Genomic DNA, 24,167 nt, shown 5'->3' on the forward strand with positions numbered 1-24,167 from the left:
CCTGCTGAGAAAAAAATGGACAAAATATTTACAAAACTTAAAAAATACACATTTATACACATACAAGGTAATATGATATAAAATCAAGACAAACAACAAATAAAAAAATAAATCCAGAGGTAGTCCACATAATAAAGCTAGAAAGTACAGATTAAAATCAGCAAACAACTGTGCTAAACATGTGCAAGTAAATAAAAAACAGAACTGATGATTTGACGAGACCTTGGAAACTATAAAAGGTATCAAATTGAACTTCTAGAAATAAAAACGTATAATAACTAAGAATGATAACAATGTATTGTGTTAAAGAGCAGATTAGACAAGGCCAAAAGTAAAATTAGTTAACTGGAAGATAAACTCAAAGAAAATATCCATAATAATGCATATAACAAAAGAATAAAAATACAGAAAAAATGTGTAACATACATAGAGAGTCCAGTAAGAAAGTCTAACATGCATATAATTGGAAACCCAGAAGGAAAAGAGAGGGAAAAAGGCAAAAAGCAATACAAGTTTCCAAAAAATAGTAAAAGAAATTGAGCCACTGATTCCAGAAGTCCTATAAACCCCAGGTAGGATGAATAAAGAATACTATGCCTAGGAACATCATAAAAAAACTGCTAAAACTAAGAATGAAGATAAAAATCTTAAGTGCAAAGGGAAAGTGGGGAAGGCATATTATCTTCTGAGGAGCAACAATAAGACAAGTAGCTTATTTATCAATAGAAACTACAGAAAGCAGAAGACAAAGGAATGCTATCTTTAAAGTGCTGAAAGAAAATGATAGACAATCTAAAACGTTAATGTAGAAAAAAAATCCCTTCGAGAATTAATGTGAATTTAAGATATATTCAAACAAACAGAAACCAGAGGAATTCATCACTAGCAGAACTTCTCTAATAGAAACACTAAAAAGAGTTATTCAGGGCTTCCCTGGTGGCGCAGTGGTTGGGAGTCCACCTGCCAATGCAGGGGACATGGGTTCGTGCCCTGGTCCAGGAAGATCCCACGTGCTGCGGAGCAGCTGGGCCCGTGAGCCATGGCCGCTGAGCCTGCACGTCCGGAGCCTGTGCTCCACAACAGGAGAGGCCACAACAGGGAGACGCCCGCGTACCGCAAAAAAAAAAAAAAAAAAAAAAAGAGTTATTCAGTATCAATGAAATATTTGCCACGTGGGAACAGAGAAATGCAAGAATGAATAAAGCACATCAAAATAGAGTAAATATGTGGGTAAATGTAATTGCAACATATACACAGAATTTATAGGAAACTCTACAAACCAATGAGAAAAAAAGACAAACCAATAGGAACATGTACACAATTCTTTAACCAGTCCCATATGAAAGAAGACTTTTGTGGCCAAAAACCATGTGAAAGCATTTGTCCTCAGTAGTGATCATGTGGTGCAAATTGAAATAAAATTGAGGTACCACTAAATGCTCACCCAAGTACTGAAATTAAAAAACTGGCAATAGCGAATTGGTAATAAGGTTGTAAAACAACAGAAAGTCTCACTCATATGCAGTTTGTGGAAGTTAATTTATTAGAGTAAAGTTAAATTATTAGAGTCATTAAAATTGAAGATTAACATGCCTTATGACACACCAATTCCATTTCTTATATTTATATCAAATCAGCATGTGGTCACCAAAAAAAATCCTCAAGAAGGTTCTTAGGAGCATCATTTGTAAAAGTCCCAAGCTGAAACAATCCAAATGCTCATGAACAGCAGAATGAATAAATAAACTGTGGTACTGTCACTCAGTAGGGTACTATAGACTAGGGGGTTCAACATATTACATCCCATGGGCCAAATCTGGCCCACTGCCTGTTTTTGCAAATACATTTTATTAGAACACAACCAAGCTCATTCTTTTATATATTGGCAATAGCTTCTTTCATAGCAATAGCTATGACAGAGTTGAATTGTGCAGTAAACACCATCTGGTCTGCAAAGCTAATTTTTTTTTTAAACATCTTTATTGGAGTATAATAGCTTTACAGTGGTGTTAGTTTCTGCTTTATAACAAAATGAATCAGTTATACATATACATATGTCCCCATATCTCTTCCCTCTTGCATCTCCCTCCCTCCCACCCTCCCTATCCCACTGCTCTAGGTGGTCACAAAGCACTGAGCTGATCTCCCTGTGCTATGTGGCTGCTTCCCACTAGCTATCTGTTTTACGTTTGGTACTGTATATATGTCCATGCCACTCTCTCACTTTGTCCCAGCTTACCCTTCCCCCTCCTCGTATCTTCAAGTCCATTCTCTAGTAGGTCTGCATCTTTATTCCCGTCTTGCCCCTAGGTTCTTGTGACCATTTTTTTTCTTTATTTTTTTATGCAAAGCCAAATTTTAAAAAAATATTGTGCCTTTACAAAGTTTGCCAATCTCTGCTATAGATCAGTGAACATAAAGGGACTACAGCTACATTTGTTAACATGTATGAATATTAGAAGTAAAATCTTGAGCAAAAAGAAGCCAAACCAAAAATAAAATTTACATAAATAACATTCTTTAAATTGTGTTTCTAATCTCCTTTCTCTACTTTTCCTAGAATTTTCTCTGTGTTAAAATTTAGCTCTGTCCTTCCAATTGCTCAGGACAAGAATCTATGTTCTCACATCCAATCTATCAGAAGGTCTTATTGGTTTTACCTTTGAGGTACATTAAGTGTTCAACCACATCACCACCTTGTTCCCCATCATTCTGGTTCAAGTCACCATCATCTCTCATCAGGACTATGGCAATAGCCTTCTCACTGATGTCTCCCCTTCTGCCCTTTGTCCTATTCAGACGGAGTCATTCTACTAAAAAGCAAATCAGCTCATGCTACCCCTTTGCTCAAAACTCTTCACTAGTTTTCCTTCTTAGAGCAAATGCCAAGGTTCTTACTATTACCCATATGGCCTCACATGATCTCGCTTTGGATTACCTCACTGGCCTCATCTCCTACTACTCCCCCCGTCCCCCTTGTTCACTCTAGACCAGGCACACTGGTCTCTGTGCTTTTCCTTGAGCACACAAGTAGTCTGGGTCATTGCACTTTGTATTGTTCTGGCCAGTATGTTCTTTTATACATCCTTTTGGTTCACTCTCTCACCTACTTCAGGTCTTTACTCAAATGTTTCCTTCGTAGTAAGATCTTGTTTTCCCATCCTATTTAAAAGTGCAACTTTCCCCACCCCTGGCATTCACTTTCCAGCTTTATTTATCTCCAAATAATTTATAAATATCTGAAATACGCTATCTCTGTTTTCTTTTGCATTCTCCACAAAGGCAGGGATTTTTGTTTCTCTTGTTCACTCTTGTATCCTGAACACTTAGGACAATGAGTGGCACAGAGTAACACTTAATAAATATCTGTCTTCTAAAGAAATAAACTGAGGAGTTCATCTGGGATTCTAAGAAAAAAATAAAAAGTGAGAAAAATAACAGAAATGATAGATACGGAGGGCAGAGAAAGGAGTTCTACTTAAACATAACGAGTGTTCACAGGAAAAAAAATCAGAGTAACTACAACGTAGGGATCAACAATATAATTTTTAAAAATACTGATAAGTAATTAGATTAGAAAGTAAAGACAAAAGGGTTCTTGCTTCTCTGATGAAATCAGTGGAAAAGAACTGACAAAAACATACCTCAGCAAAATTTATGATGGATCAGAATAAAGGAAACTTTGACAAGTACTCAGGTAAGGGGAAAATTTTTAAAAAAGAAAATGAGTTATCAAAAACACAAATCAGTCTGGCTTAGACTTCATTACATCAGAAGTTAGGATGTAAGGAGTGACAACTGATGGATTTTAATGAAGAAGGTTTTGATCCAAAATCTTTACACACATCCCAGTTATCTTTCATGTATGTGACAATGGAAACATATTCTCAGATATGCAACAACAAAGAGATATGCCACCAGTGTATTTTTCCTTGAAAAAAAACCCCAGAAACCTGAAGAGATACTCCAACTGACTACAAAATAAATCCAGATTTTTAAAAAAAATCAAGAATGTATAGGCAACAAATTAAGCATACTAATATATTTTGTTTTTATCACCAGAGTGCCTAATATTGGAGAAGGAATATGTGGTACAGCAGAAAGAACTTACTATGAAACATCTGGGTGTAAATCCCAGCTCTTTCACTAATTAACTTTGTGACTTTGAGCAAATCACTCATACTCTTTGAGTCTTAATTTCTTTACTTATAGTATTAAGATAATGATACCAAGTTCTCACAGGTGGGATAAGTAGATGAAATTAGATAATGCATATAAGTGGGATTAGTAAATAACTCTAAAAATGTTAGTACTTATTATTACTCACTTACAGGTTTATGCAGCCTCCAGCTGAATTATCAGAGTAGCTTTGTTATAACTGAGTGTTTGTGTCCCCCCCCCCCAACATCCATATGTTGAAATGCTACCCCTTGATGAAATGGCATTAGGAGGTGGGGACTTTGGGAGGTAATTAGGTCATGAGGGTGGAGTGCTCATCAGTGGTATTGGTTTCCTTACATGAAGAGACAGGAGAGCTTGGCCTTGCTATCCGCTCTCTTCCATGTGAAGATACAGCAAGAAGACAACCCTCTGTGAATCCTGAAGCATGCTTTCACCAGACACCAGATCTGCGGGCCTCTTGATCTTGGACTTCCCAGCCTTCAGAACTGTGAGAAAAGAATGTCTGTTGTTTAAGCCACCCAGTCGATGGTATTCCTCTGTAGCAGCCTGAATGGACTGTGGCAGGCTTTCAGTTTTCTTTTCAGGCGATAACCATTTCCATGAATAAGGGATATATTGTGGAACCGTGAAGATAGCTAACTGTATTTGGAAACATAAATCTTGTTATTATAGGTCTCGGTTACCACAGTCCAGATCTAGCTACATAATAACAAATATTTCTTCCTTCTACAGAATTCTGTAGAACTGCATCTCATCCTTAAGTCTTTGTGATCTCTTATATTAACCAGTCAGGTTACTCTCTTAATAGAAGCTAGAGTCCCTATCCTGAGCAAGCTCATTTCTTATCAGGATATATGTACATCCTTTAATTCTAGCCAGGGCTGCCTTGAGCGTGTGTCTTCAAATTCCTTTTCCGCATGAAGGCTTTCCTTCTATCTCCAGACATCCACTGTCTCTGGTCACTCCCTTTAAAACTTTTAGTGTGAATTACACAAACACATTATTTACAGGTTAATTACATTTAGGATTGTGATTTTAAGATTGTAATGGTTACATTTCACACATTTATGTTGAAATTCTAACTGAACTATAATTAACCGATGTCCATAAAAATCTGTTCAGTGATAAAACAATGTAGCATTGCAAAAGAAAAGGAAGTAAAACTTACGTGTACCATATGATCTACACTATGTAAAAATGCTAGCAAAAAGATGAGAAAGAATTGGACTTTGTATTGAGAGTGGTCTTGTCTGGGGAGTTGGATTAGCACGTTATTTCAGAAAATTGGCTTTATGAAGCAGCGGCTCCCTGAGATATTCCAGCTTGTCAAAATTTTTAAGAAATTCTACAAGTGAAACCCTCATATCAGACATTCACATCATAAGTAAAATTATTAAGTGATATGATACATAATTTAGTGAAAAAAATACCTTTAACTGTTTTTACCCCATATTCACAAACGTATTTGGAAGGAGAATTCTTTAAATTTACTATCAAATACAGTTCCCTGGAACACCCTTTGGAAACTAAACATTCTAAAATGTCCCCAGTGGACATAAAGTATTTACACATTTTCTTCTTTTAATTTTTCTTTTTTGTATTAACTACGTAACATACCCTCCTTTGAACCAATAAAACAACGTAAAGTTGTATTTAAAAATTAATGATCTCATCCCATTGCATTTTCATTTCTGTCTCCCAAGGTAACACATTAACAAATTTATGTGCATTAATCCATTTCTTTTCCTGCAGAACAAGTATATACATTCATATGAACAAATGCTTAGGGCTAATGCTATTATTTACACATCAATCATTTACAAAAGTAATATATTTACATATTATTCTGCCATTTAAAATTTTCATCTAACTGAATATAACTATCTCTCAAAGTCTAATTCAGCCTTTTGACTAGCTGGATAATTTTGCAAAGAACAGATATACCACAGTTTATTCAGATATTCCCCTATTGAGAGATATTTCACCTGCTTTCATTGTTTGCTAACACAGTGAGCACCTTTGCACAAATATATTTATTTAGAGGCATTTTTTTGATGGGATTAATTCCAATAAGTAAAATTACTGAATCAAAGAATATATATTTATTTTAGTAAATATTGCCATTTTACTTTTCAACAATATTGTAGCAATCATATTGCCCCCTGGTAAATATGACCATGTCTCTACATCTTTATGTAGAGATACTTGATAATATGATTTTTTTTCCTTTAGTGGTATATTTCCTTGATTTCTTTAATAATATTGCCACATACCTCCATAGCTGTAAAATATATAATTCTTTGTTCTCTTTGTCTTTAAACTTGACAGAATTGCATCATGCTACAGTTAAAAGCAACTTTTTTATTCCACTTCATGTCTTTAAAATGCATTCATGTTGAAAAATGTAGCTACAAGTATTTTTTTTCACAGCTGAATAGTATTCTATTGTGTGAATATATTTAATTAATTTATTCATTCTCCTTTCAGTGGAATTTGGGCTTTTTCTATTTTTTTCTACTTATTTCTATTAGTATCAAGACCACCATAAAGATCCTCCAAGTATCAATTGATATATATACACATACATGTTAAAAATTCCATACAGTTTCATACCTAGGAGTGAGATTACTGGGTTAATAGGATATGCAAAATTTCTACTTCGTAATTTTATTTACCAGAATTTTTCTAATGAATTGTCATAAATTTATATATTAGAGTTTTGTGTGAGTTCTTATATCTCCAAATTCTTGCTTATATTTCGTACTGTCAGGTTTTTAAAATTTCTAACAAACTTGTTGGTTTCTAATGGTCTATCACTGACATTTCACTTTATTTTTTTTTATTATTTTTTTTTATTTTTTGCGATACGTGGGCCACTCACTGTTGTGGCCTCTCCCGTTGCGGAGCAGAGGCTCCGGACGCGCAGGCCCAGCGGCCATGGCTCACGGGCCCAGCCGCTCCGCGGCATGTGGGATCTTCCCGGACCAGTGCACAAACCCCGTGTCCCCTGCATCAGCAGGTGGACTCTCAACCACTGCGCCACCAGGGAAGCCCTGACATTTCACTTTAATTTTCATTTCCCAGATTAAAAATAAGATCAAACAGATCATCCTTTTATGTGTATTAGCCTTTTATATTTCCTCTTCTTGGAAATGTCTATTCAAGGCTTTTGTTTCCCGGACCGTGCACAAACCCCGTGTCCCCTGCATCAGCAGGTGGACTCTCAACCACTGCGCCACCAGGGAAGCCCTGACATTTCACTTTAATTTTCATTTCCCAGATTAAAAATAAGATCAAACAGATCATCCTTTTATGTGTATTAGCCTTTTATATTTCCTCTTCTTGGAAATGTCTATTCAAGGCTTTTGTTCATTTATCTAATAAGATGCTTGCCGTCTTTTACTTACTAATAGTCTGGAGAATTCTTTATTCTTTACTCTTATGGAAAATATTGGTTAACCATGGGGCTTGTCTTCACTTCCTTTAACAACTTTACCATGGGGTTACTGTTATGATTTGTTAAATTAACATTTGTTAAGTAGAACCCCAAGGTGATGGGTGGTGAGCTATGGTTCAGCAAAAGACCACAAGAGAAACTGAGATAGAGAAGTTTGTTACTCACAGGTCCTGGAGGAAGTACACAGCATACCTTGACCTACATGGGAGGTCAAGGCAGGGTGTAGGCAGAGAGAGAGGCAGGACCTGGGCCGCATTCCTTTATTAGGGCCCATGGATGAAGTGCTTTGAGGTTCCTGGGCTAAGGCCCGTTTGGTCAATTCAAACCAAAAAATGCTGGGTTTTGGTAAGCTCCAAGGGGTCTTACCTTAGGGGCACACAGGCTGAAGGCCTAGAGGCAGGGGAGACTGCTTCTCACAAGGGCTGTTGGGGGAGTCATATCAGGAGCTTACATTTGCTTGTGCCTCTGTGGGCTGTTATCTAGGGCATGTGCTTGTGTGAGAGGGCTAGTGTCAGGTTGCCCCCCTGTCCACTTGCCAAACAGAATGGAGGCCGAGGCAGCATCACCATGGAGTAGCTTAGCTCAACAACTCTGGACGGTTACCAACTCTCCTGATTTGTTTGAGGCTGAAGGGTTTCTTGGGGCACAGTATTTCAAAGTGCTAAAACCTGGAAGGTCCCAGGCAAATAGGGCAAGTTTGTTCCCTTTTTTCAATGATTATAAATTCTTAATTTCAGTAAAACTGAATTTACTAGTCTTTGCAATAATGGCTAGGGCTTTTGTTTGTGTGTGTTTAAAAAACGTTTCCGTTTTTAGATCAGAAAAATTTACTCCTGTATTTCATTGTAAAAGTTTAAAAGTTTGTGTTGTGTATAAATCATCTGGAATGCTTTAACTTTGTAAGTGGTGTGATATAAGGATTTGATTTAGCCTTTTTAAAGCTTATTTTATGAATGTATTGTTTAAATACAGCAATGCCCATTCATCTTAAATGTAGTTTGATGAATTTTGGAAATTGTGTATAGCACTATAACCTCTGCCATAACCAAGATAAAAAGCAGTTTCCTCACCTTAAAAAAAGGTTTCCTGTACCACTTGGCAGTTGATCCACTCCCCAATCCAAGCAAACACAGATCTGATTTTTTCCCTTAGTTTTGCTTTTTTAAGAGTTTCATTTCAATGGAACATGCGAATGTAGACTTTGTGTTTGACTTATTTTACTTAGCACGTGTTTTGAGATTGACCCATAGTATTTTGTTCCTTATTTTATTGCTGGGTGGTGTTTCATTGTATGCATATGCTAAATTTGTTAATCCTTTATTAGGTCATTAGTTGGTATCATTTGAGATGAGTTGTTTCCAGTTTTGAACAATAATAATGCTGCTATGAACATTCAGTTCAAGAGTTTGTGTGGACATATGCTTTGGTTTTCATTTCCTTTATGTAAATACCTAGGAGTGGAATTGCTAGGATATATGGTAAATGCAGATTTGACTTTTTAACATAAGGCCATATTTACAAATGTATAAGGCCATATTTACATATAGTATTTACAAAATGGTTGTACCACTTTTTTTCTTTGTAGCAACAGGTGTATATATATTCTTTTTGGATCAGTTTAGGAAATATTTTCCTAATCTCATGTCAAACATTTTTTCTTCTATAAGTGTCATAGTTTTAGCTCTTACATTTAGATCTCTGTTACATTTCAAATTAATTTGTGTGTGTGGTAGAACTGTCAAGATTTATTTATTTTCCAAACATATATACAGTAGTTTCATCACTACTTTTTGAAAACACTGACCTTTGACATACTTTGAAATGATCTGGAACCTTTGCTGAAAATCAGTTGACCATAAAAGTGTGATCTATTTCTGGACTCCATTCTTTCCATTGATTTATGGGTCTGTATTTCAATCTCTCTCTGTCTTGACTGTTGTAGCTTTATATTGCATTGAAATCATGTAGTATGAGTCCCCCCAGCCAACTTTTTCTAAATTTATTTTGGCTGGTCTAGATTCTTTGTCTTTTTATATAAATTTTATAATAGGCTTATCAGTTTCTTCAAAAATACTATTAAAATGTTGATTGGAATTGCATTGAATCTGTAGATCAATATGAAAAAGATTACCATGTAAACAGTGTTGATTCAAACCTCCCAGTCACTACACACACACACACACACACACACACACACACACATTCTCAAGTATGGGACATTTTCAAGCATTGGCTCCCTCCTCACCCTGCTTTTGTCTGACTCTCCATGCCCCACGCCAAGTCCTCCCTGCATTGAGTCACTCATACAAGGAAGACCTTACCTTGCTCAGGTTCTCACACTACATGCTGGGCCACCCCTCAACAGCTTTACCTTTTTCACCCTGCTTGGAATCTCACTGTCAATATTGCCTCCCCCTCTTCCTACACGGATACCTGCCTCACCCTGCTCATGTTCTGACACTCCTCACAGCAGTCCTCCTCAATCTACTGTCTAATTGCTCTGTCTAAACTGATGGCTTTACAACTACATCATTCAAAGAAGGTACATAAAAGGAAAGGAAAGCATGAGAGAATGAGGGGATCTTTTCTATATTTTCTGGAGAGCAGGTGTTTTACATATGTTGTATTTCCTTCACTGTGTGCTGCATTCTGGATAATTTCCTTGATTTTATGTTCCAGTTCTTTGACACTTTCTTCAGCTATGTCTCCCATGTTAGTTTTTTATATTTGTTGTTTGTATTATTTTATTTTCAATTTCCTGAACAACCAGTGGGGTTGAGCATATTTTATTATTTTTTAAATACTTACTGGATTTTTCTCTTCTGTGAATTACTTACCCATATTTGTTGCCCAAATTTCTATTGAGTATAACAACATTTTAACAATGGTTATCTCTGAATTATTGCATTTTGCTTGGTTTTATTTAATTATTTATGTGTCTCTATTTCCTAAATGTTATTTAATACTACATTATATTTAGCACCAGAAAATCAATTTCAGAGCAATTAAAACATAGTTCTTTGATTTATTTTATATACATATATATGTATATGTGTGTGTTTGTGTGTGTGTGTGTGTGTGTGTGTGTGTGTGTGTATGTATGTATTTTCCCAAAAAAACGGCAAATGGTGAGAAATGAGAGAGGATGGGATTGATGTTTTATCTCCTAATTAACTGGATTATCTAGGTACGACACATCACCTCCATAAGCTCCAATGTTTTGAGACTCAGTAATTTATTTTTATTACTGATTTAGTGTAATAATTAAAGCCATTTAAATATTCTATATATGGAGTTAGAGGAGGGTTGATTTTCATGAAGTCTTAGGAGAAAGCTGCTGTCAGATTGCCAGTGAAGTGTAAGCCAGTTCGTGAAAGGTATTATATTTCATGAATTCAGTTTCTTGCCTTTTGTATTTAATAGATTAATTTTGCTTTTATTGGTTTCCCACCAACACCATTCTCAATGGTGTTGTATACGTAGGGCTGTTTTGCTTCATTCTCTTCGTTCTGTACACCTTATTGGTCACCCGTACCCACAGACTGATTGTACGATGGATGTAGCCCTTGTAGACATCATACACAGACACAAAAACAGCCAGAGGCATGAAAAGGGCTACTCCTCTCTTCTTAAGCTCCTCTAGCAGAATTTCCATATGTCTCCATAGTCAAGCATTCCAATACATGCCCATGCTGAAACCAGTCCCTGGAAGGACCTCCAGAATTATTCTGGCTAAGCAGGACCTATTCCCTGGTGCTGGGACCAGTCTTCTCTGAAGTATGTTCCTTCATGGAGGAGGGAGAAAGCCAAAATGAAATTCTGTTTGAGAGGAATGGGGTGGGGAAATGGGGTTTGAGTATGTTACAGCCTCTAATTGGATTCTCTACTCATTGCTTCTATTTTTTCACTGCATATTTGACTTTGCTGCCATTCATCCAGAGAACATTTGTTGAGTATCTACTCTGTGCCAGATACTGATGGATGAATTTCCCTAAGACACAAATCTGAACATATTCTCATTCAGTCTGAAAGCTTCAATGTTTCCACTTTGTTGCCTAATTAAAGATCCACTTGTAGCTTGTCATTCAAGGTCCTAATCCTGTATTCTTTGTGACTCACACTGTATTCAGCCAAGATGCACTCAGTGTTTTCAGAGCCTTAACATTTTCTGATTCCACCTTTGCTTATCATGTTTCCCCTGCCTTGACCACTTCCATCTACCATGCCCATCTCCTCCTGTCAAAGTTTGAGTTCATCTTTCAGGGAGTAAATTGCCACCTACTACATAACAATCAACCAAATTTTTCACAGCAACAATATTGGCTATTCCCTATTTTGTCTGGTAGATTTCTAGGTATTTTATATGTTATCATCTATTCCACACAAAAAGCACAGGAAGTGAGTATAATTTTCTCCATTTTCTAACCAAGAAACAATCCAAGATGCTTACCTGAGACTCACATCCCTAGCAAGTTGATGAGCTTGGACTTGCACCTGAGATTTTATTTGCAAACTAGTTATGTATCATAATGTTTAAACACACATACCTGAGAGGCAGACAGATCTAGTTTCCAAACTCCATTTTCCTTAGCTGGGTGGCTTTGAAAAAAATCACTGAACCCTGTTGCTTATCAGTAGCCCATTGGTTCTCTGTGCCCTAGCCAAACTGGAATTCTTTTTTTTTTTTTTTTTTCTTGCGTTATGCGGGCCTCTCACTGTTGTGGCCTCTCCCATTTGCGGAGCACAGGCTCCGGACGCGCAGGCTCAGCGGCCATGGCTCACGGGCCCAGCCGCTCCGCGGCACGTGGGATCTTCCCGAAACGGGGCACGACCCCGCGTCTCCTGCATCGGCAGGCGGACTCTCAAGCACTGCGCCACCAGGGAAGCCCTCTTTTTGTTTTTTTTTGAGAAAGGAGGATTTCCTTGCTTCATTCATATCTACTTGCTCTACATAAATTTTAAAAAATAACAAAGATTTAAAAAATAAAACAATAACAAAACATTGAAGTGTATGGTTTGCTGTAATGGACATAGAAACACCTACTATTTGTACGTACTCAGTTTACAGACTGAAATGGAAGAGAGAAATGGGAACACACAGTATACACATACGTTGTTATAAAGGTTGCAACAGACATGAGTTTGAAGGTATTTGGGAGAATTTGATAACATAAATCACTATGTTGAAAGACAGGCATACATTCTAAATATTGTAAAACTCTAGAAATAGTCTCCAACAGATTTTCAGTTTTAAGAAAAAGAATATTAATGAACCAAGGGACTGAAAGGCATAAGAGATTACTTCAGGGACAAGTGCATGGTTCATTTATGCTTAGTGATACTGAGCAGTCTCTAGGATTCTCAGGTATAGGTGTCGGGGATGGAAAGATAAAAGATGGCTGAAGTAACTCAAAGTTTTAGGCCAGAATAACTGTAGTAAACATTGCTATAATGGAGCAAAAATAAGAAGCATATATGAAGACTATGAATATAAATCTATGACAGGTGCTTCCCTGGTGGTGCAGTGGTTGAGAGTCTGCCTGCCGATGCAGGGGACACGGGTTTGTGCCACGGTCCGGGAGGATCCCACATGCCGTGGAGCGGCTGGGCCCATGAGCCATGGCCGCTGAGCCTGCGCGTCCGGAGCCTGTTGGGGGAGGCCACAACAGTGAGAGGCCCGTGTTCTGCAAAAAAAAAAAAAAAAAAAAAGATGTAAAAAAATCTATGACATACATGTATGTTTGACATAAATAAGAAAAAATTTGTATCTGCTCAATGGATAGCCTTACTGAATTAAAAATAGAGGGAAAACACTTCAAACAGAGATTTATAAACATTGATGCTCATTCTAGGTACCACCACCTTGATGATATATCTTCCCTATTGTGGTCTCTCTATAAGGGTATCCTAGAGTTCTTGAACTTGCAACTTTATGAAACATTGTGTAATGAGAATTTTATGCATTTCACTCATGTGTATTTACTAAACAATGATAGTGTCTGAGTTTAGATATCAATCTCACTTTTCTTTCCACTAAACATACTGTGATTCAATGCAGTTTTCCCTAACATCCCCTTATGATAAGATTTAGTAGGGGTACTTTTTTTTTTTTCAAACACACACACTGTATTTTATTTTTACAAGAGATAAGTAAACTGACATCAAGCATTGTAAATGGATGACCACAACAAAAGCAACAATGATTGCAATTACCAAACATGAAACACACTCACACTATGTCATAATATTGACATTCAGTCCAGTAATCCTCCACTGTAACAGCTCCTTTACTTTGCAGTGAAAATTGATTTGTATATTTTTTGCCTCTGAGTCCTTCTGGGATTTTTTTTTTATTCAAACAGAAAGTCACAAAAATTATAATCATCCTCATCAGTTCACTCAGTCCCATGTAATTAATTTTATTTTCATCTTTCGTTACCACTTTTATGAGTTCATGAGTTTTCCATTAGAGTTCTGAAAATGCTTATTCATTCAGTTCAGCAGTATAGTCAGTTACCAGAAACCTGTACTTGTCAGAGTCTTTTCCATGAATTCCTTGAAGATGAAACCCTTTCATAGGAACATTTTTGCGAAAGCATCAGAGTACACCCAGAACTGTCTGTAAATGACAAAAGACTTAAAAATGACCATGGTTAAAGATTTCATGAAAGTTCATAATAATGCAGTTGACAAGGAAATTTAGTTATTTCTGAGATATACATTTTAAAGTAATAACTAGAATTATGACTTATAACATACCAGAACATATAAGATTTTTAGAAATTTCATGTAATGTCTGAAACATTTATATTAACATATTTCCATACAAATAACCCAAAGAAAGTTTAGTATTAGTTGTCTTGTTTGTTTGTTTGTTTTTTTATACTGCAGCTTCTTATTAGTCATCAATTTTATACACATCAGTGTATACACGTCAATCCCAATTGCGCAATTCAGCACACCATGATCCCCACCCCACTGCGGTTTTCCCCCCTTGGTGTCCATATGTTCGTTCTCTACATCTGTGTCTCAACTTCTGCCCTGCAAACCGGCTCATCTGTACCACTTTTCTAGGTTCCACGGACATGCATTAATATACGATATTTGTCTTTCTCTTGCTGACTTACTTCACTTTGTATGAGAGTCTGAGATCCATCCACATCTCAAAAAATGACTCAATTTCGTTCCTTTTTATGGCTGAGTAATATTCCATTGTATATATATGTACCAGCACTTCTTTATCCATTGGTCTGTCGATGGGCATTCAGGTTGCTTCCAATACCTGGCTATTGTATATAGTGCTGCAGTGAACATTGGGGTGCATGTGTCTTTTGGGATTATGATTTTCTCTGCGTATATGCCCAGTAGTGGGATTGCTGGGTCATATGGTAATTCTATTTTTAGTTTTTTAAGGAACCTCCATACTGTTCTCCATAGTGGCTGTATCAATTTACATTCCCAACAACAGTGCAAGAGGGTTCCCTTTTCTCCACGCCCTCTCCAGCATTTGTTGTTTGTAAATTTTCTGATGATGGCCATTCTCACTGGTGTGAGGTGATACCTCATTGTAGTTTTGATTTGCATTTCTCTAATAATTAGTGATGTTGAGCAGCTTTTCATGTGCTTCTTGGCCATCTGTATGTCTTCTTTGGAGAAATGTCTATTTAGGTCTTCTGCCCATTTTTGGATTGGGTTGTTTGTTTCTTTAATATTGAGCTGCATGAGCTGTTTATATACTTTGGAGATTAATCCTTTGTCTGTTGATTCGTTTGCATATATTTTCTCCCATTGTGAGGGTTCTCTTTTCATCTTGTTTATGGTTTCCTTTGCTGTGCAAAAGCTTTCAAGTTTCATTAGGTCCCATTTGTTTATTTTTGTTTTTATTTCACTACTCTAGGAGGTGGATCAAAAAAGATCTTGCTGTGATTTATGTTAAAGAGTGTTCTTCTTATGTTTTCCTCTAAGAGTTTTAGAGTGTCTGGTCTTACATTTAGTTCTCTAATCTATTTTGAGTTTATTTTTGTGTACAGTGTTAGGGAGTATCCTAATTTCATTCTTTTCCATGTAGCTGTCCAGTCTTCCCAACACCACTTATTGAAGAGACTGTCTTTTCTCCATTGTATATCTTTGCCTCCTTTATCATAGATTAGTTGACCATAGGTGCATGGGTTTATCTCTAGGCTTTCTATCTTGTTCCATCGATCTAGGTTTCTGTTTTTGTGCCAGTACCATATTGTCTTGATTACTGTAGCTTTGTAGGATAGTCTGAAGTCAGGGAGTCTGATTCCTCCAGCTCTGTTTTTTTCCCTCAGGACTGCTTTGGCTATTCGGGGTCTTTTGTGTCTCCATACAAATTTTAAGATGATTTGTTCTACTTCCGTAAAAAATGGCATTGGAAACTTGATACGGATTGCATTGAATCTGTAGATTGCTTTGGGTAGTATAGTCACTTTCACAATGTTGATTCTTCCAATCCAAGAACATGGTATATCTCTCCATCTGTTGGTATCATCTTTAATTTCTTTCATCAGTGTCTTATAGTTTTCTGCATACAGGTCTTTAGTCTCCCTAGGTAGGTTTATTCCTAGGTATTTTACTCTTTTTGTTGCAATGGTAAATGGGGAGTGTTTCCTTAACTTCTCTTTCAGATTTTTCATCATTAGTGTATAGGAACGCAAGAGATTTCTGTGCATTAATGTTGTATCCTGCAACATTACCAAATTAATTGATTACCTCTAGTAATATTCTGGTAGCATCTTTAGGATTCTCTATGTATAGTATCATGTCATCTGCAAACAGTGACAGTTTCACTCCTTCTTTTCCAATTTGTATTCCTTTTCTTTCTTTTTCTTCTCTGATTTCGTGGCTAGGATTTCCAAAGCTATGTTGCATAACAGGGGTGAGAGTGGACATCCTTGTCTTGTTCCTGATCTTAGAGGAAATGCTTTCAGTTTTTCACCATTGAGAATGATGTTTCCTGTGGGTTTGTCGTATATGGCCTTTATTATGTTGAGGTAGGTTCCCTCTATGCCCACTTTCTGGAGAGTTTTTATCATAAATGGGTGTTGAATTTTGTCAAAAGCCTTTTCTGCCTCTATTGAGATGATCATACCGTTTTTATTTTTCACTTTGTTAATATGGTGTATCACATTGATTAATTTGCATATATTGAAGAATCCTTGCATCCCTGGGATAATCCCACTTGATCGTGGTGTATGATCCTTTTAATGTGTTGTTGGATTGTTTGCTAGTATTTTGTTGAGGAGTTTTGCATCTATATCCATCAGTAATATTGGTCTGTAATTTTCTTTTTTTGTAGTATCCTGTCTGGTTTTGGTATCAGGGCGATGGTGACCTCATAGAATGAATTTGGTAGTGTTCCTTCCTCTGCAATTTTTTGGAAGAGTTTGAGAAGGATGGGTGTTAGCTCCTCTCTAAATGTTTGATAGAATTCACCTGTGAAGGCATCTGGTCCTGGACTTTTGTTTGTTGGAAGATTTTTAATCACAGCTTCAATTTCATTACTTGTGATTGGTCTGTTCATATTTTCTATTTCTTCCTGGTTCAGGCTTGGAAGGTAATACCTTTCTAAGAATTTGTCCATTTCTTCCAGGTTGTCCATTTGATTGGCATAGAGTTGCTTGTAGTAGTCTCTTAGGATACTTTGTATTTCTGCGTTGTCTGTTGTAACTTCTCCTTTTTCATTTCTAATTTTATTGATTTGAGTCCTCTCCCTCTTTTTCTTGATGAGTCTGGCTAATGTTTTATCAGTTTTGTTTATCTTCTCATAGAACCAGCTTTTAGTTTTATTGATCTTTGCTATTGTTTTCTTTTTTTCTATTTCATTGTTTTCTGCTCTGATCTTTATGGTTTCTTTCCTTCTGCTAACTTTGGGTTTTGTTTGTTCTTCTTTCTCTAGTTCCTTTAGGTGTAAGGTTAGATTTTTACTTGAGATTTTTCTTGTTCCTTGAAATAGGCTTGTATAGCTATAAACTTCCCTCTTAGAACTGCTTTTGCTTGCATCCCATAGGTTTTGGATCATCGTGTTTTCATTGTCATTTCTCTCTAGGTATTTTTTGATTTCCTTTTTTTTTTTTTTTTTTTTTTTTCTTGCGTTATGCGGGCCTCTCACTGTTGTGGCCTCTCCCATTTGCGGAGCACAGGCTCCGGACGCGCAGGCTCAGCGGCCATGGCTCACGGGCCCAGCCGCTCCGCGGCATGTGGGATCTTCCCGAAACGGGGCACGAACCCGCGTCTCCTGCATCGGCAGGCGGACTCTCAAGCACTGCGCCACCAGGGAAGCCCTTGATTTCCTTTTTGATTTCTTCAGTGATCTCTTGGTATTGGTAATGTATTGTTTAGCCTCCATGTGTCTGTGTTTCTTATGTTTTTTTTTCCCTGTAATTGATTTCTAATCTTATAGCATTGTGGTCAGAAAAGATTCTTGATATGATTTCAATTTTCTTAAATTTACTGAGGTTTGATTTGTGACCCAAGGTGTGATCTATCCCAGAGAATGTTTCATGCGCACTTGAGAAGATAGTGTAATCTGCTGTTTTTGGATGGAATGTCCTATAAATATCAATTAAATCTATCTGGTCTGTGTGTCATTTAAAGCTTCTGTGTCCTTATTTATTTTCATTTTGGATGATCTGTTTATTGGTGTAAGTGAGGTGTTAAAGTCCCCCACTATTATTGTGTTACTGTTGATTTCCTCTTTTAGAGCTGTTATCTGTTGCCTTATGTATGGAGGTGCTCCTATGTTGGGTGCATATATATTTATAATTGTTATATCTTCTTCTTGGACTGATCCCTTGATTACTGTGTAGTGTTCTTCCTTGTCTCTTGTAACATTCTTTATTTTCAAGTCTGTTTTCTCTGATATGAGTATAGCTACTCCATCTTTCTTTGGATTTCCATTTGCATGGAATATCTTTTTCCATCGCTTCACTTTCAGTTTGTATGTGTCCCTAGGTCTGAGGTGGGTCTCTTGTAGACAGCATATATATGCGTCTTGTTTTTGTATCCATTCAGCAAGCCTGTGTCTTTGGGTTAGAGCATTTAATCCATTCTCGTTTAAGGTAATTATCGATATGTATTTTCCTGTGACTATTTTCTGAATTGTTCAGGGTTTGTTTTTGTAGGTCCTTTTCTTCTCTTGTGTTTCCCACTTAGAGAAGTTCCTTTAGCATTTGTTGTAGAGCTGGTTTGCTGGTGCTGAATTATGTTAGCTTTTGCTTGTCTGTAAAACTTTTGAGTTCTCCATCGAATCTGAATGGGATCCTTGTCGGGTAGAGTCATCTTGGTTGTAGGTTCTTCCCTTTCATCACTTTGAGTATATCATGCCACTCCCTTCTGGCTTGTAGAGTTTCTGCTGAGAAATCAGCTCTTAACCTTTTAGGAGTTCCCTTGTATATTATTTGTCATTTTTCCCTTCCTGCTTTCAATAATTTTTCTTTATCTTTTTTTTTGCCAATTTGATTACTGTGTGTCTTGGTGTGTTTCTCCTTGGGTTTATCCTGTATGAGACTCGCTGTGCTTCCTGGACTTGGGTGGCTATTTCCTTTCCCATGTTAGGGAAGTTTTCGACTATAATCTCTTCAAATATTTTCTCTGGTCCTTTCTCTTTCTCTTCTCTGTCTGAGACCCCTATAATGTGAATGTTGTTGTGTTTATTGTCGTCCCAGAGGTCTCTTAGTCTGTGTTCATTTCTTTTCATTCTTTTTTCTTTATTCTGTTCCACAGCAGTGAATTCCACCATTTTGTCTTCCAGATCACTTTTCCGTTCTTTGCCTCAGTTATTTTGCTATTTATTCCTTCTAGTGTAGTTTTCATTTCAGTTATTGTATTGTTCATCTCTGTTCTTTAATTCTTCTAGGTCTTTGTTAAACATTTCTTGCATCTTCTCGATGTTTGCCTCCATTCTTTTTCCAAGTTCCTGGATCATGTTCACTATCATTATTCTGAATTCTTTTTCTGGAAGGTAGCCTATCCACTTCATTTAGTTGTTTTTCTGGGTTTTTATCTGTTTCTTCATCTGGTATATAGCCCTCTGCCTTTTCATCTTGTCTGTCTTTCTGTGAATGTGGTTTTTGTTCCACAGGCTGCAGGATTGTAGTTCTTCTTGCTTCTGCTGTGTGCCCCCTTATTACATCTTGATAAAGATGTAATAAGGGGGCTATTACATCTTTATTAATGTATAGTGGATGAGGCTATCCAAGAGCCACTAATGTATAGTGGATGAGGCTATCTAAGAGGCTTGATGGGAGGGACTGGTGGTGGGTAGAGCTGACTGTTGCTCTGGTGGGCAGAGCTCAGTAAAACTGTAATCCACTTGACTGCTGATGAGTGGGGCTGGGTTCCCTCCCTGTTCGTTGTTTGGCCTGAGGCAACCCAACACTGGAGCCTAACTGGGCTCTTTGGTGGGGATAATTACAGACTCTGGGATGGCTCATGCCAAGGAGCACTTCCCAGAACTTCTGTTGCCAGTGTCCTTGTCCCCATGGTGAAACAGAACCACCCCTCACCTCTACAGTAGACTCTCCAACACTAGCAGGTAGGTCTGGTTCAGTCTCCCCTGGTGTCACTGCTCCTTCCCCTGGGTCCCAATGTACACACTACTTTGTGTGTGCCCTCCAAGAGTGGAGTCTGTTTCCCACAGTCCTGTCGAAGTCCTGCAATCAATTCCCACTAGGTTTCAAAGTCTGATTCTCTAGGAATTCCTCCTCCCGTGCTCGTTGGACCCCCAGGTTGGGGAGCCTGACGTGGGGCTCAGAACCTTCACTCCAGTGCATGGACTTCTGTGGTATAAGTGTTTGCCAGTCTGTGAGTCACCTACCCACTGGTTATGGGTTTTGATTTTACTGTGATTTCACCCCTCCTACTGTCTCACTGTGGCTTCTCCTTTGTCTTTGGATGTGGGGTATCTTTATTGGTGAGTTCCAGTGTCTTCCTGTCAGTGATTGTCCAGCAGCTAGTTGTGACTCTGGTGTTCTTGTAAGAGGGAGTGAGAGCACATCCTTCTACTGGAGTTCTAATTCTTAACAAAGTGTTTTTCAGAGTACCTCGTCACAGCTCATTAGTTGGTCATGACCAATAATTGTTAACAGGTTTATTAAGATGTAATTCATATTCCACATAATTCACCCATTTAAAGTGTAAAATTCAGTGACTTTTGGGGTGTTTGTAGAGCTGTGCAACCATCACTACCATGTAATTTAGAACATTTTATTACCTACAAAAGAAACCCTGTACCTTTTAGCTATCACTGCCCCCCCCATCTACCCAACCATAGACAACCATTAATCTACTTTCAGTTTCTATAAATTTGACAATTCTGGACATGTCATATATATGCTACCATATAAGGTGGAGCTTTTTGTGACTGGCTTCTTTCACTTAGCATAATTTTTCAAAGTTCATTAATGTTGTAGCATGTATCAGAACTTCATTCTTTATCTTTTTTTGGTCAAATAATATCCCATTGTATGGATATTACCACTTTTTGCTGATCCATTTATCAATTGTTGGACCTTTGAGTTGTTTCCACTTGTTCGTTATTATGGTAATACTACTATGAACATCTCTGTGCAAGTTTTATGTGGACATGTGTTTTAATTTTTCTTGGGTATATAGCTAGGAGTGGAATACTTGGTGAAATGGTAACTCTATGTTTAACTCTTTGAGGGACTGCCAGACTGTTTTCCAAAGCAGCTGAATTGTTTTATATTTTCTACCAGTCGTGTATGAGGGTCTTGATGTCTCCATATTCTTGCCAATACTTGTTGTCTTTTTGATTATAGCTGTCCTAGTATGTGTGAAGGGGTATTCTGTTGTAGTTCGATTTGCATTCCCCTGATGCCTAATTTTGAGAATCTTTCAAATGCTTATAGGCCCTTTGCATACCTTCTTTGGAAAAATATCTATTCAGTTCCTGTGCCTATATTTTAACTGGATTGTCTTTTTATTATTAGGTTGTAAGAATTTTTTATATATTTTAGATTCAATTCCCTTACCAGGTATATGATTTACAAATATTTTCTCCTATTTGTCCTTTTGTCCTATTATTTGTGATTTGTCCTTTCATATTCTTGATAGTGTCCTTTGAAGCACAAAAGTTTTAATTTTGGCAAGGTCATATTAATCTACTTTTTCTTTAGGATGTGCTTTGGTGTTGTAAGTAATAAATCATTGCCTAATCCAAGGTCATAAGGATCTAACTGTATGCATTCTTCTGGAGTTTTGTAGTTTTAGCTCTTAGATTTATGTCTCTGATCCCTTTTGAGTTGAAATTTTATATGATGTAGGAGTCCAACTTCATTCTTTTGCATATAGATATCCAGTTGTCCCAGGATCATTTATTGAAAAGAATATTCTTTTCCTAATCAATGATTTTGATGCCCCTGTCAAAAATCAATTGAAAAAAATATGATATGCATATTATATATATAATATAAATAAAATAAATTGACTCTCAATTCCATTCTATTTATCTGTATGCTTATCTTATGCCAGCACCACAGTGTCTTAATTACTGTTGCTTTGTTGCTTCGTAATAATTTTTGAAATCAGAAAGTATGAGTTTCAACTATATTCTTCATTTTCAAGACTGTTTGAGCTATTTTGTGTCTCTTGAGTTTCCATATTAATTTTAGGATCAATTTGTCACTTTCTACAAAGAAGCCAATTAGAATTCTGACAGAGATTATGTTGGGTCTGTAGATCAGGGAGTGTTGTCATTTTGACAATATTAAATCTTCCAATCCATAGACTTGAGATGTTTTTCCATTTATTTAGAAACTCTTTTAATTTTTTCTTTAATATATTTTAACAGTGTTTTACAGTTTTCAGAGCATGATTTTTGCACTTTCTGAAATATATTGCTATGCGTTTTATTGTTTTTGATTCTGTAGTAAACAGAGTATTTTCTGTTTCAGTTTTGGATTTTTTTTTTTTTTGCGGTACGCAGGCCTCTCACTGTTGTGGCCTCTCCCGTTGCGGAGCACAGGCTCCGGATGCACAGGCTCAGCGGCCATGGCTCACGGGCCCAGCCACTCCGTGGCATGTGGGATCTTCCTGGACTGGGGCACGAACCCGTGTCCCCTGCATCAGCAGGCGGACTCTCAACCACTGCGCCACCAGCGAAGACCCATTTTTGGATTTTTTGTTGCAAGTGTATAGATATACAATTGCTTTTTGTGTTTTGATCTTCTCTCTTGTACCTTTTCCAATATTGCTTGTTAGTTCTAATAGGTGTTTAGTGGATTCTGTAAGATTTTTATATGCAAGATAATGTCATCTGTAAAGGGAGATAGCTTTACTTCTTTCTTTCCAAAATATATGACTTTTGTTTCATTTTCTCACCTAATTGTCATGACTAGACCCTCCATCCAGTACAGTGTTGAATAGAAGTGATGAGTGCAGACATCTTTGTTTTGTTCCTGATCTTAGAGTAAAAACATTCAGTATTTTACCATTAAGTTTGATATTAACTGTGGATATTTCATAGATGCCCTTTATCAGGTTGAGGAAGTTTCCTTTTATTTTTATTTTTTTAGTGTTTTTATCATGAACAGGTATTGGATTTTGCCAAATGTGTCTATTGAGATGATCACGTAGTTGTTGTTTTTTAATTCAGTTAATATGGTATATTATATTAATTGATTTTGAGATGTTAAGCCAACCTGGCACTCCTGGTAGAAATTCCCCTTGGTCGTTTCATCTGTCTACCTACCTATCTATCTATCTATCTATCTATCTATCTATCTATATGCTGGATTTGGTTTGCTGGTATTTTGTTGAGAATTTTTGCATATATATTCATAAGGTATATTGGTCTGGAGTTTTCTTGTAATGTTTTTGTTTGGTTTTGATATTAGAGTCATACTGCTATTAGAGTAATACTAGAATGAGTTGGAAAGTGTTTTTTCCTGTTGTATTTTTTGAAAGAGTTTATAAAGTATTGGCATTTTTTAAAAATAAATATTTGGTGAAATTCACCAGTGAAGCCATCTGGGCCTGAACTTTTCTTTGTGGGTAGATGTTTGGTGTTGTAGTAGTTGTTTTTACTAATTCAGTCTCTTTACTTGTTATAGGTACATTCAGATTATCTATTTTGTCTTGAGTCAGATTTAGGAATTTTTCCATTTCATCTCATTTATCTAACTTACTAGTATATAATTCATATTCTGTGAGTATTCTCTTATAAAAAGTTTTATTTCTGTAAGTTTGGTAATAATGTCTCCTCTTTCATTTCTGCTTTTGGTAATTTGCGCCTTCTCTCTTTTTTCCCTTGGTCAGTTCTGCTAAAGGTTTGTCAATTTTGCTTATCTTTCCAAAGGACCACTTGGTTTTGTTGATTTTTTTCTCGTTTTTATATTCTATTTCATTAGTTTCTGCTCTAATATTTATTATTTCCTTCCTTCCTTCTTGCTTTAGATTTAGTTTGCTTTTATTTTTTCAGTGTTTTAAAGTGAGAAGTTAGGTTATTGCCTTGAAATATTTCTCCTCCTCCCCCTCCCCCTCCCCT

Source organism: Lipotes vexillifer, unplaced genomic scaffold, assembly GCF_000442215.2.
Source record: "Lipotes vexillifer unplaced genomic scaffold, Lipotes_vexillifer_v1.1 scaffold84, whole genome shotgun sequence".
In the NCBI taxonomy this organism is placed as follows: Eukaryota; Metazoa; Chordata; class Mammalia; order Artiodactyla; family Lipotidae; genus Lipotes; species Lipotes vexillifer.